General features: G+C 39.7%; 1 protein-coding gene across 4 annotated transcripts in view; it reads right to left on the bottom strand.

Annotated features, from left to right (window-relative positions):
- Positions 1-14,039, bottom strand: part of RPRD2 (regulation of nuclear pre-mRNA domain containing 2) — a 100,351-nt gene that overhangs the window by 40,837 nt on the left and 45,475 nt on the right. The window lies entirely within an intron of this gene.

Here is a 14,039-nt window from a genome sequence, read left to right as displayed (position 1 = left end):
GGATAGATTTTATCTCTAAAAACTTGCTATCCTGTTTCCTAAGTGATCCCCATTTATACAACTTTTCTTTTCTATTTGCCTATAACAAATATCTTCTGTAGTGTGTTACTTGTCCTTAATTTTACGGTCTTCTATAATGCAGAAGTCTAATTTTGATGTCATTAAATTCTTAAGTACTTTTGTTTCTAAGAGCCCCCCCCTTTTCTTAAGAGAGGGAGTGCAGGGAGGGGCAGACGGAGAGGGAGAGAGAGAATCTTAAGCTGGCTCCACACCCAGTGTGGAGCCTGACTTGGGGCTCGATCTCACAACTGTGAGATCATGACCTGAGCCGAAATCAAGTCGGATGCTCAACCAACTGAGCCACCCAGGTGTCCTCTAAAAGAGCTTTTAACCCTTATAGTCATAAAAACATGTTTCTAACATTTTAAAGGTTTTTTTTTTTTAAAGATTTTATTTATTTTTTTGACAAAGAGAGACACAGCAAGAGAGGGAACACAAGTAGGGGGAAGTGGGAAGAGGAAGAAGCAGGCCTCCCATGGAGCAGGGAGCCCAATGTGGGGCTCATGACCTGAGCCGAAGGCAGACGCTTAACGACTGAACCACCCAGGCACCCCAAAAGTTTTGTCTTATACACGAAGGTAAATTCATTCGGAATGTATTGGTGTATATGGTATAGAAAAACTTTTTTTTTTAAAGATTTATTTATTTATTTGAAAGAGAGAGAGAATGAGAGAGAGAGAGAGCACATGAGAGGGGGGAGGGTTAGAGGGAGAAGCAGAGTCCCCGCTGAGCAGGGAGGCCAATGCAGGACTCGATCCCAGGACTCCAGGATCATGACCTGAGCCGAAGGCAGTCGCTTAACCAACTGAGCCACCCAGGCACCCTAGAAAAACATTTAACAATTGTATTTTTTCTGGATGGAAAGCGTATGTCCCAGACTCACTGAAGAGTTCACCTTTCCTCCGGTGATTTATAATGCACCTTCTACCATTTACAAAGGTCCTATATATGTCTGGGTCCATTTCTGGGCTTTCTCTGTTCCTTAAATCTGTCCTTATACTGGTATCACGTTCTTTTATAATACCAAAATAGCTTGCTGTTTATCAACAATCTTGGCTACTCCTAGACACTGACTCTTCTATATGAACTTTATTTTAATTTTTTAATTTTTTAGATTTTATTTATTTAAGATAGAGATAGAGAGAGCACGAGGAGGGGGAGGAGCAGAGGGAGAGGGAGCAGCCGACTCCTGGCTGAGCAGGGAGCCCGATGTGGGACTCGATCCCAGGATTCCAGCATCACGACCTGAGCCAAAGGAAGACACTTAACTGAGCCACCCAGGTGCGCCCTATATGAATTTTAGAATCAGTATAACAAGTTTCTTAAAATGTCCCATGGGGATTTTTATTAAAGTGTACTGTATTTACATGCTGATTATCATCTTTTTGTAACAGTTTGTAATTTTCCCCAGAAAGGTCTTAACGTGCTTTTATTCTAGATACTTTACATAGCTTTTGTTGTTACTGTTAATAATATCTGCTCTTCTATTGTATTTTTTAATAGGTTATTTCTATGTATTGAAATGCTACTGATCCTTGATGTTGATTTGTACCCAGCAACCCTGCTAAATCTTTTTTAGTCTGTGAATTCTCTTGGATTTCCTATGAAGATCAGTCTCCATATATCTTTTTACCCTTATATGATCCTACTGATTACATTCTATAGTTCTTCAACTACAAATTAGAATTTACAAATTAAGTAGAAGGCAAATACCATTCATACTGACATTAAAGGGATAAATGATATTTTGTTGAAACAAATTACAATGTGAGCATGATAATGTATACATTGTTTTTAATTTATCAACCCTATAATACCCTTACTATTTAATTCTTTCACCATTTTTCTCCATAGAAACTACCGGAACTATTTTTCATAGTGTATGGTGAAATCATTAGTGCCTTCACTTGATGCAAACAATTATGTATATATTAAAGCCATCTTTAATCTGTTCTCATTAGCTTCTCATAAAATATCTCATGCCAAAATGCAATCACAACAAAACCCCCAGAAAACAAAGGAAAAAAATGTAATCACAAACACATTAACACAGCCACTGAAAATGAGTTGCAAAACTATTAATATAGGATAATCATACAGCTGATACTAAATATTATACTAAATTCAATTACTTTTGAATTAATATAAAATAAAATTTAAAATTTTATTTCTCATAAACTAAGATCCTTTAAACTACATCCATGGACCCATTTTCAGCACTCCACAGTATCTCCATCCCATCCAATCATCAGTCATCCGTTGTATAGGCATGTACCAATCACCTAGGAAGTGCCTGGCATTCTGCTGTGAGCAAAAGCTCAAAGTCAGGGGGGCAGAAACTGGTGGTAAAAAGCACTTGTATCAATTACAATGTAGTGTGTTAGGTACCAGGATAGAAGAGACAGGGTATAATGGTAACAAAGAGTACCAGTTCCTTAATCCAGACTGAAACAAAGAAGTCAGGAAGGGAAAATTTCTTGATACTGAATCTCAAAGAAGGGATGGAGTAAGCAAAATCTTACAGAGCTTATCACCTAAGTGGGACTACTACACTGCTCTATGCTTTCTTATACAATCTGTACTTATAGGCTGCCGATTCAATTTTCAAAAGGAACCAACTTCTATTTACTCAATACTGCAATTTAAAATTCAGGTTTGGTCCAAGTAATAAGTCTTTTCTTGTGCTCTATTTCAACCTTTTAAAGTGGTGGGGCTCCTGGGTGGCCCAGTCAGTTCAGTGTCCAACTTGATTGCAGCTTCAGGTCATGATCCTGGCGTCAAGACATCAAGCCCCGTGTCAGGCTCTGTGCTCAGCACAGTCTGCCTGTCCCTCTCCCTCCACTCCTCCCCACCACTTGCATTCTCTCTCTCTCTCAAATAAATAAAATCTTAAAGGAAAAAAAATGGTTCCATTTTGAGATTATGAAATGAACATGACAGAAAACCTGCTTAAAACATACATACAAAATTACTCAACATATAATTAAAAAGTGAATACCCAGGTAATCATAAGAAATAAAGCACTGGCAGCTCCCCAGAAGACTCAAAGGCCCCTTCAAAAGCACAATCCCTTTGAACTACCTAAGATGGCGGACTTTTGTGGTAATTGTTTTTTCTTTATGGTTCTAACATGTAGGTATGCATAAATAAGTTTATTTTTGCCAAATATGAGTTTTATATAAAGGAATCATATATATGCATAAATATTCCTTTGTACTTGCTATCAATATTTTGTAAGATTTATCTATGTTGTTGCATGTAACTGAAATAATCTGGTTATTCCAATATGCCACAACACATTCATTTTATTGCAGAAAAACATCTTGATCGCTTCCAAATTTTTATTACCAAGAAAATGTTGCTATGAAAATTCTCTGCTATTGATTTTGCTGTATCTATGCAAGTTTCTCAGGAGTAAAAGCCTCGGGGTGAAATCCAAAGATCATAGTGTGTACATAACAAACTTTTCAAAAGGAGGTTATTTTATACCAATCAACCCTTAAACCAACAGTATACGAGAGCTTCCACTGTGCCACAGTCCTGTTAATGTTGGTATTGGTGGACTTTAAAACGTATGCCTTATCTGGCAAATAAATGTGCTAGTTATTAATTTACTGCCTCTCACCCTTTTTTGTAGTACAGGAGCCAGACTGCAAACTCTATTTCCCCTTGGCTCAGTGTTAGTCTCTGCCAATAGAGGTCCCTAGAGCCTCACTGAAAGGCTGGAAGAAGCAGTTAGGCTTCTTCTGGTGTTCTGTTCTTAAATGGCTCAGCACATAGGCTTCCTGGCAGGGTTTGAGCACAGCTGAATGTTGCTGCTCTTGCAGTCAGTGATGAGTGCTCCCCAGCCAGTCTCTGCCGCTACAATGGCGGGTAGCATATTCTTACAGCAATCCACTCTTTCCTCAAGTCTGAATTTCAATTGGGAGAAGGGAAGGGCTCTTGCTTCACTTTTCCCTCAGGTCCAGAGGTAGTAGCTGCTTTCAGCACACAATATCCCATTCATTACACCTTAGAGTTCTCTTATTCCTTCTAGTAGTAGTCAGCTACTCTTTACCTACTTACCAATTCTTTACATTAAAATTTTCCTTATTTAAATTACTGGTGTGTGGTTTCCTCTCCTGACTGGAACTTGACTTACACATCGTATGTAATGATATACATATCTCAGCAGTTCTAAGACTATATGATGTGATATCACAACAGACTGAATGCAGAAGCAGATAAGAGAATTTAACTGTACACTGTTACTACCAGATATTAAAGAAATCTGCAAAAAATGCAAAACACTAGATCTTAATGGGCTCTTCTCATTAAAAAAACTTTTTAAAGATTTATTTCTTTATCTGACAGAGAGAGAACACAAGCGGGAGGGGCAGAGAGAGGGACAGAATCTCAAGCAGACTCTGTGCTATGCGTGGAGCCCAATGGGGGGCTCGATCCCATGACCATGAGATCACCACCTGAGCCAAAATCAATAGTCTGACGCTTAACTGTGCCACCCAGGCACCCCTCATTAAAATTTTTAAAGAAGTTTGATTGTTGTTGTTTTTCTTTCTTTTTTGAGATGTGGAGGAGGGGCAGAGGGAGAGGGAGAGAATCTTTTTTTTTTTTTTAAAGATTTTATTTATTTATTTGAGAGAGAGAGAATGAGAGAGAGAGAGCACAAGAGGGAAGAGGGTCAGAGGGAGAAGCAGACTCCCCGCCGAGCAGGGAGCCCGATGTGGGACTCGATCCCGGGACTCCAGGATCATGACCTGAGCCGAAGGCAGTCGCTTAACCAACTGAGCCACCCAGGCGCCCGAGGGAGAGAATCTTAAGCGGGCTCGGGGCAATATCTCACAACCCTGAAATCATGACCTGAGCTAAAATCAAGAGTCAGATGCTTAACCAAATGAGCCACCCAGGTGCCCCAATTATTTGTTTATTGCTTTAAAGGTGATTAATATTTAAACAATTTCTGTTTTTTGTTATTCTTTGTATTTCTGGGTATGAGACCTTTGTTGACTGCACTGCAGATATTTTCTCCCACTCTGTGGCTCGTCTTTTCACTCTTTATGGTGTCTTTCAATAAATAAAAGGTCCTTATTTTTTTTTTTAGAAGATTTTATTTATTTATTTGACAGAAAGAGCGAGAAAGGGAACACAAGTAGGGGGAGTGGGAGAGAGAAGCAGGCTTCCCGCTGAGCAGGGAGCCCGATGCAGGGCTCAATCCCAGGACCCCGGGATCATGACCTGAGCCGAAGGCAGATGCTTAACGATTGAGCCACCCAGGTGCCCCAAAAGGTCTTTGTTTTAAAGCAGTCGAATTTAGGGGCACCTGGGTGGCTCAGATGGTTAAGCATCTGCCTTCGGGTCTCAGGTCATGATCTCAGGGTCCTGGGATCGAGCCCCGCATCAGGCTCCCGCTCAGCAGGGAGTTTGCTTGTCCCTCTCCCTTTGCCTCTGCTGTTTGTGCTCTGTCTCTCTCACTCTCTCAAATGAAAAAAAAAACTTAAAAAAAAAAAGTCGAATTTATCCATCTTTTGAGGTAAGGTCATGAGATATTCTCCTTCAAAAGGATTTATAGCTTTTTAAATTTCCTTTAAGTTCCTCTTTTTTTTTTTTTTTTTAAAGTACACTCCACGCCCAGCGTGGAGCCCAACACAGGGTCTGAACTCATGACCCAGAGAACAAGACCTGAGCCAAGATCAAGAGTCGGATGTTTAACTGACTGAGCCACCCAGGCGCCCCTAGTTCTTTTCTATTTGTCTTTAACATGCAACTAATTTTTGTGTATGGTATGAATCTATATACACATATAGATGGGATCTAATTTTATATACATATACATAAATAGCCAAGTGCCTGAGCAATAGTTGTAAGAAAAAAGTTCCTTTCCCACTACCTATAGTTTCATACACAGATCTAGTATATTCATACATTGGTCTGTGTCTAGACTTTGTATTATGTTCTACCAGTTTCTGTGGCTATCTCGGGTTAATACCATACTGCTTTATTTATTACAGGTTTATAATAAGGCTTGAAATCTGGTAGAGCCAGTCCTTCCACCTTGTTATTCTTCAGCAGTTTCTGGCTTTCTCTTTCCAGGGGAGGGGAAGGAGAATTCTCTGCACTTCCACATAAAATTCAGAGCCAATCTGTAGAAAGGGGGGAGGGTACCTTTACTGAGATCTTAATTAAGATTGCACTGGATTGGGGCACCTGGCTGGCTCAGTTGGTGGAGCACGTTGACTCCTGATCTCAGGGCTGTGAGTTTGAGACCCATGCCGGGTGTAGACATTACCTAAAAAGTAAAATCTTAAAAAAAAAAAAAAAAAATTGCACTGGATTTATAAATCAATTTGGGAAGACTGACATTGTTAAATACTGAGTGTTCCCTATCCACAAATACCTATTTAGGTTTTCTACAATGTTTCTCAATTATGTTTTATAATTTTCTCCATAGAGATCTTACACAACTTTTGTTAAGATTTTTTTACACACGCGGCGCCTGGGTGGCTCAGTCATTAAGCGTCTGCCTTTGGCTCAGGTCATGGTCCCAGGGTCCTGGGATCGAGGCCGCACATCGGGCTCCCTGCTCAGCAGGGAGTCTGCTTCTCCCTCTCCTTCTGCTGCTCCCTCCTGCTCTATCAAATGAATAAATAAAAAATCTTTAAAAAAATAAATACCATTCCCCACTGAAAAGGGACTGAGACTCCTTGGGGGAAACTGCTAATTCTAAGGTTGGAGCAGAGACAGTACTGGATCTTGGAATATCTTGTTGTGTCAGAAAGTAAGGAAGAGCTCAAGGAATTATGGGATATGTTCAAAAGATCACAGCCCTCACCTGAGGGGTTCTTCATAGCCAAATCTGGGACAAACTGAGTATCAAAAATGAAAAATGAATAATACTATAACCTATTGAATAAAATAAATTTATAAAAAAAAAGTTTTACACACAGTCATTCCTCATTAATCTCAATCCTGGATTCCCTATTTGCAAATTCACCTTCTTGCTAAAATTTATTTATAACCCCAAAAGGAATGTTTTGCTTTCTCAGTCATTCTTAGACACATACAGAATGGCCATCGCATGTTCTCAGATGAGGTCAAACAAGATGATGCTCTGCCATCTTGTTTAAGCTATCATACTAGAAACAAGTATCCTTTTTATTGTCTATTTAGTGCCATATTTCTTTGCATTGTTGTGCTTCTGAGTGATGATTTTGCTGTTTAAAGTGGCCTCCAAGCGTAGTGCTGAATGAAGTTCTTCTGTCTAGAGTTCCTAAGCAGAAGGCAGCTGTGATGTGCCTTACATAAAAAATACATGTATTAGATAAACTTTGTTCAAGCATTATATAGTGTTGTTAGCCATGAATTCAATGTTAATGAATCAAAAATATATATTAATAAATATATATTAAATAAGGTATCTGTATACAGAAACCTACATTAAAGAGGTTATATATTGATCAGTTGATAAAAATAGTGTGACCAGGGAACTTGCAGGAACGTAACCCTGTTTTTGCCCCAGGAGCAATGATTCAGTATTCACTAACTCACTGTTCATGGCAACTTCATGGTACATAATTACTATGAATAATAAGAATGAACTGCACCTCTCCCCCACCTCCCCAGTATAAAGAATTAATTTTTTAAAAATTTTCTTACTTTGTTTCTGGTATACAGCTAAAATAATTAATTTTATTTTTATTGATTTGGGTCCAACAACCCTGCTAATCCTATCATCTGCAATTAATGACAATTTTGTTTTTTTCCTTTCCCACTCCTTTCATTTATATACTTTGCTCCCTCCCTTTCTCCCTTCTGGCTTACTGTTCTGGTTAGGAACTCCATGACAAAGTTGAACAGAAATGTTGATATTGGGCATTACCTTTGTTTTGTTCCTCATCTATAACACATTTGCTATAGGGTTTTTTTTTTTAAGATTTTATTTATTTAATTGAGAGAGAGAGAATGAGAGATAGAGAGCACGAGAGGGAAGAGGGTCAGAGGGAGAAGGAGACTCCCTGCTGAGCAGGGAGCCTGATGTGGGAGGATCGTGACTCTAGGATCATGACGCGAGCCGAAGGCAGTCGCTTAACCAACTGAGCCACCCAGGCACCCTGCTATGCGTTGTTATGTTTGGAAGATACAGGTTACTAGATTGGAGAAATTCCTTTCTATTCCTGGTTTGTTTTATAATGATTGGATTTTTTACTTACTTTTTCTGCACCTTTTAAGATCATATAATTTTTCTCTTTTTATTTTTAAGTACAGTGAATTAGATGAATTTATTCTCCATATTAAACCATGCTTCCATTCCTGGGATAAACCCCACTATGATGTACTATACTCTTTATGTTCCACTAGACTCAGGTTGTTCAGGAATAAGATCAGTTTGTAATTTCTTTCTTCATATCTCCTAGTTAAACTTTGGCATGAAGGTTATGCTAGTCCCATTAAGGTAAGCTGAGGAGCATTTTTTTTCTTTTCTCTGAACAAGTGTGAGAAAGACTGGAATTATTTCTTCCTTCAATATTTGGTGAACTTGCATCTAGGTCAAGGATTTTTTTTTTCCTCATTAAACTTTGTTTTAATGGGTCTCAAAATTCTGTGACAGAGTTTTGGCCAGGTTGCTTCCACTGAAAAGTACTGATTTTGAAAACTAGTAACTTAAAACTGCCACAGATAAAACAAATGGTCTACAAAATATTCTCCCTTCATTCTGAAGGTTTTCTGATGCACTATTATTAACCAGCCTTTTTTCTTTTGTCCTGTCCTTTAAGCTTTTATTATCATATAAGTAATAATTTTAATTTAATAGACTTTATTTTTTAGAGGCATTAACCAGGCTTTTATTTAAAAAAAATTTCTTTTGGGGGTGCCCGGGTGGTTCAGTCATTAAGCGTCTGCCTTCAGCTCAGGTCATGATCCCAGAGTCCTGGGATCGAGCCCCGCATCGGGCTCCCTGCTTGGCAGGAGGCCTGGCTTCTCCCTCTTCCACCCCCTCCTGCTTGTGTTCCCTCTCTCGCTGTGTCTCTCTGTCAAATAAATAAATAAATAAATCTTAAAAAAAAAAAATAAAAAAATAAAAAAAATTTCTTTTGAAGACTTCATCCATTTTTTTGACAGAGAGAGAACGCATGCACACAAGTAAACAGAGTGGCAGGCAGAGGGAGAGGGAGAAGCAGGCTCCCCACTGAGCAGAGGGCCTGATGTGGGGCTCAATCCCAGGACCCCACCAGGATCATGACCTGAGCTGAAGGCAGACACTTGACTGAGCCACCCAGGTGTCCCCCTGGTCTTTTATTGTTAAACTTAAAGGCCAACTGACACAACCGGTTTTGAGACAGTTTTCCTACCACTGATTAAGAACAGGGTAGCAAGGGGGTGCTGGGATGGCTCAGGTCATGATCCCAGGGCCCCTGCTTGGCAGGGAGTCTGCTTCTCTCTCTCCCTCTGCCCCTCCCCCTGTTCGTGCTCTCTCCCTTTCTCAAATAAATAAAATTTTTATTTTTTAAAAAGATGTTATTTATTTGACAGAGAGAGAGGGCACAAGCAGGGGGAGCGGAAGAGGGAGATGAAGAAGCAGGCTCCCCACCGAGCAGGGAGCCTGACGCTGGGCTTAATTCCAGGACCCCGGGATCATGACCTGAGCCAAAGGCAGACACTTAACCGACTGGGCCACCCAGGCGCCCCTAAATAAAATCTTAAAAAAAAAAAAACAGGGTGGCAGGTATTAGGCATAATATTCATTTAGCCTCCTGAGCTTTCTAGACAGAGCAGATTGGTGATCTTGCCACTTTTGACAGCCTTCTTGTCCACTGCTTTGGTGACACCCACAGCAATGGCCTATCTCATATCACAAATAGCAAAACAACAACAAATATCTCAGAGGAGGATAGTCATAGAAGCTCTCAACATACTGGGCTTGCCAAAAATCATATTAACAATTTAAGAGTTTGGGTCCATCTTCCAGCTTCTTACCAGGATGGTAATCAATCTTCTCCTTCAGCTCAGCAAACTTAGAGGCATGTGAGCTGTGTGACAATCTGGCACTGATTCATAGCCAGCCCTGATCTGGCCCAGACAGTTCAGGATAACCACTTGAGCCATGGTAAATATCTCTGACAGGCACATCCTCGACACGTTGTTCCCAGAAAGAGCTTCACTCAAAACTTCATCGTGCATTTCAAAAGACTTTACTTCAGTTGTAACAATGACCAGAGCAAAGGTGACCACTATGTTGGGTTTGAGAATATTAGTATCTAGTTGGCCAACTGGGACAGTATCAATACCAGGATATAGTCATCCTGGAGTAGCAGACTCAAGGGCTTGTCAGCTGGACAAGTTGCTGAGAGAAGGCAATCCACAGCTTCAAGTAGCATGGTTCCACTGGCCTGGCCATCCTCCTGGGTGACTTTCTATCCCTTAAACCAAGGCGTATTAGTACTTGGGTCCAGCATGTTGTCACTATTCCAACCAGAAACTGGTACAAATGCTACTGTGTCAGGGTGGGAGCCAATTTTCTTAATGTAGGTGCTGACTTCCCTAATGATTTCCTTGTATCTCTTCTGGCTGTGGTGTGGCTTGATAGAATCCATCTTATTAACACCAACAAATAGTTGTTTCATACCCAATGTGTAAGCCAAAAGGGCACGCTCATGAGTCTGCCCATTCTTGGAGTTACCTTCTTCAAATTCACCAAACATCAGTAGTAATAATCAGGACAGCACAGTCAGCCGGAGATGTGCCTGTAATCATGTTTTTGATAAAGACTGTGTCCTGAGGCATCACTGAGGAGGGTCGCATAATACTTGCTGGACTTTAATTTCCACAGGGAGGTATCAATGGTGATACCATGCTCACATTCAGCTTTCAGTTTATCCAAGAGCCAGGCATACCATCTCAGCAGCCACCTTCTCAAATGTTTTGATCCCATCACATTTGCGATCAAATGGCCAGTAGTGGTGGCCTTGTTTTCCAATGACAACAATGTTGATATAAATCTTTTCCTTTACCATTCTGGCGTGGCCTTAACAGTGGTTTCCACGACACTTGTGTTCTGGTGGCAAACCCACTGCAAAACGCAGGGATGTTCTTATGGGAAGATTTCTGATGACTGATTGAATTTATTCAACGGTTATAGGATTATAAGGTCCTCAATTTTTAATTAGAGCCATTTTAGTTACTTGTATTTTTGAGGAACTTTACCATTTTGTCTTTATCTTCAAATTTATTGGACTAAATCTGTTCATATTATCCTTTTATGGTCTGCAACACCTGTAATCACATCTACCTTTCTACATTTCTAATACTGTTTATTTATGCCTTTTTTCTTGATCAATCTCATCTAAAGTTTATCAATTTTATTATTTCCTCAAAAAAGAAAAACAACAAAACAATGTTTCCTTTGTCGAACCCTTCTATTGTAAGCCTGTTCAGTCTTGTGGTTATGTTTTTTCTCCAATTTTCTTTTTAATGTGGTAAAAATTAACATAAAATTTACCATCTTACCCATTTTTTAAGTGAAAAGCTCAGTAGGATTAAGTTTGTTTTTTTAAAAGATTTTATTTATTTATTTGACAGAGAGAGAGACAGCGAGAGAGGGAACACAAGCAGAGGGAGTGGGAGAGGGAGAAGCAGGCTTCCTGCTGAGCAGTGAGCCTGATATGGGGCTCGATGACCTGAGCCGAAGGCTCACCTAACGACTGAGCCACCCAGGCACCCATCAGTAGGATTAAGTATATTCTTATTGTCGGGATGCCTGGGTGGCTCAGTCAGTTAGGTGTCCTGGGATCAAGCCTGTGTCGGGCTCCCTGTTTGACAAAGAAAATAACAAACGGGGGCGCCTGGGTGGCTCAGTTGTTAGTCGTCAGCCTTTGGCTCAGGTCATGATTCTGGGGTCCTGGGATCGAGCCCTGCATCAGGCTCCCTGCTCTGTGGGAAGCCTGCTTCTCCCTCTCCCACTCCCCCTGCTTATGTTCCCTCTCTCACTGTGTCTCTCTCTGTCAAATAAAATTAAATCCTTAAAAAAAAAAGAAAAAAGAAAATAACAAACATGGAAAGGAATTTGTTAAATTATATAGTAGTATGAAAACATTTTAAAGAATGATCAGAGCAGTGATTTGGTAACATGAATTGTTAATAATAATTGTAGGAGTAATCATCATTATCAACCTCATCATCAAAGTAGCAGCTAACATTTATTAGGTGCTTATTATATGCCACTCACTATTCTAAGCACTCACTCTATATCACAGTATTTACTCATTTAGTAGTTCCCAGACTCTGTGGGGTGGGTACTATTATTGGCAAACTTATACAGATTAAAATAAATAAATAAAAACCTGAGGCTGATATCAGACAATAAGAAAGTAGTTAGAAGGCTATTATAAAAATATAAATATATCAAACAGAGATGATAATGGGAAATTTAAAGAGAGAGAAAAGGAGAAAGAGGGCGCCTGGGTGGCTCAGTTGGTTAAATGACTGCCTTCAGCTCAGGTCATGATCCCGGAGTCCCGGGATCGAGTCCTGCATCGGGCTCCTTGCTCAGCAGGGAGTCTGCTTCTTCCTCTGACCCTACCCCCTCTTGTGCTCTCTCTCTCAAATAAATAAAATAAAAATCTAAAAAAAAAAAAAAAGAAAGAAAGAAAGAAAGAAAAGGAGAAAGAAACAGGAAAAGAATAAGTCTCTGGTAAGTGACTAAGAAATGAAGGGACAAGAATTTAAAATTACTAAGGGGCCATTATAAGATGAAAAACTGTAAGTTAAGTTTAGGCAGACTGTATTGTAAAACAGAAATAACAGGAGACTAAGAGTCAGAAAAATCTCAGTTCTATTCTCACCTCTTTTACTAAATTGACATTTTACTTTGGGCAATTTCTTAACTGCTCTGGGCTTCAGTTTTCTCATTTTGTAAAAAGAAAGAATATAATTCAATTTGCTTACCTGCAAAGTTGGTTACTGTGAGTTTCAAATACCATTTGTATAACAATTTTCAATTTATAACCTATTTTCACACAAACTGTGGGAGCAGGGCTTTATACAAATGTAAAGTACATTATTGTTTTAGATGTTTTGAGCTGAATATCATCATATAATAATGAGGTAGTAATTCACAAAAAGAAGTTGAAGACATGGTCCAAAAAAAGGGGGGGGGCGCCTGCCTGGCTCAGTTGGTAGAGCATGTGACACTTGATCTTGGAGTTTTAAATTCGAGCCCACACTGGGTGTAGAGATTACTTAAAAATAAAATCTTTAAAAACAAAACAAAACATCAAAAATCTAGATGCAGTTATAGTAGTTATTAGGATATGAGCAAGAGTTTAATCCATGAGTAGATAAATCTCCAAGAGAATGCATATAACAAGAGAAGAAATGCAGCTGTCAGTCTCAGTCAGTTAAGCGTCAGACTCTTGGTTTTGGCTCAGGTCATGATCTCAGGGTCATGAGATCAAGCCTCGAGTCAGGTTCTATGCTCAGCATGGAGTCTGTTTGGGATATTCTCTCTCTCTCCACCCTCCCCCCCGTCCCCTACTTGTGCACATGCACGCGAGCTTTCTCTCTCTCAAAATGAACAGATCTTAAAAAGAGAGAGCGAGAGAGAAAAAGAGAGGAAACAACTGCCCAAATCCAAACTCCCAAATGGTTTTATGACTTTCTTCACTAAAAGTCATCAGAATCCGTTCTTATGCTGGGTTTATTTCAGAGTACCAAGCTCACTGTTTCCCCAAAATCTGCCATGACATCTTTTCCGAACAAAGGTCAGACATGCATGCAATTTTCTCTAGACCCTTAGAGTCAAAAGAACATATTAAGCTCTAATGATAACAACTAATCTAAATTCACTTTTCAGTTCAATAAAGAAGAGAATTTTATTTTATTTTATTTAAGATTTTATTTATTTGACAGAGAGAGACACAGCGAGAGAGGGAACACAAGCAGGGGGAGTGGGAGAGGGAGAAGCAGGCTTCCCGCTGAGCAGGGAG

The sequence above is a fragment of the Zalophus californianus genome, chromosome 4, assembly GCF_009762305.2.
Source record: "Zalophus californianus isolate mZalCal1 chromosome 4, mZalCal1.pri.v2, whole genome shotgun sequence".
Lineage (NCBI taxonomy): Eukaryota > Metazoa > Chordata > Mammalia > Carnivora > Otariidae > Zalophus > Zalophus californianus.
Note: the sequence above shows the minus strand (reverse complement) of the source record. Positions and strands in the feature narration are given on the sequence as shown.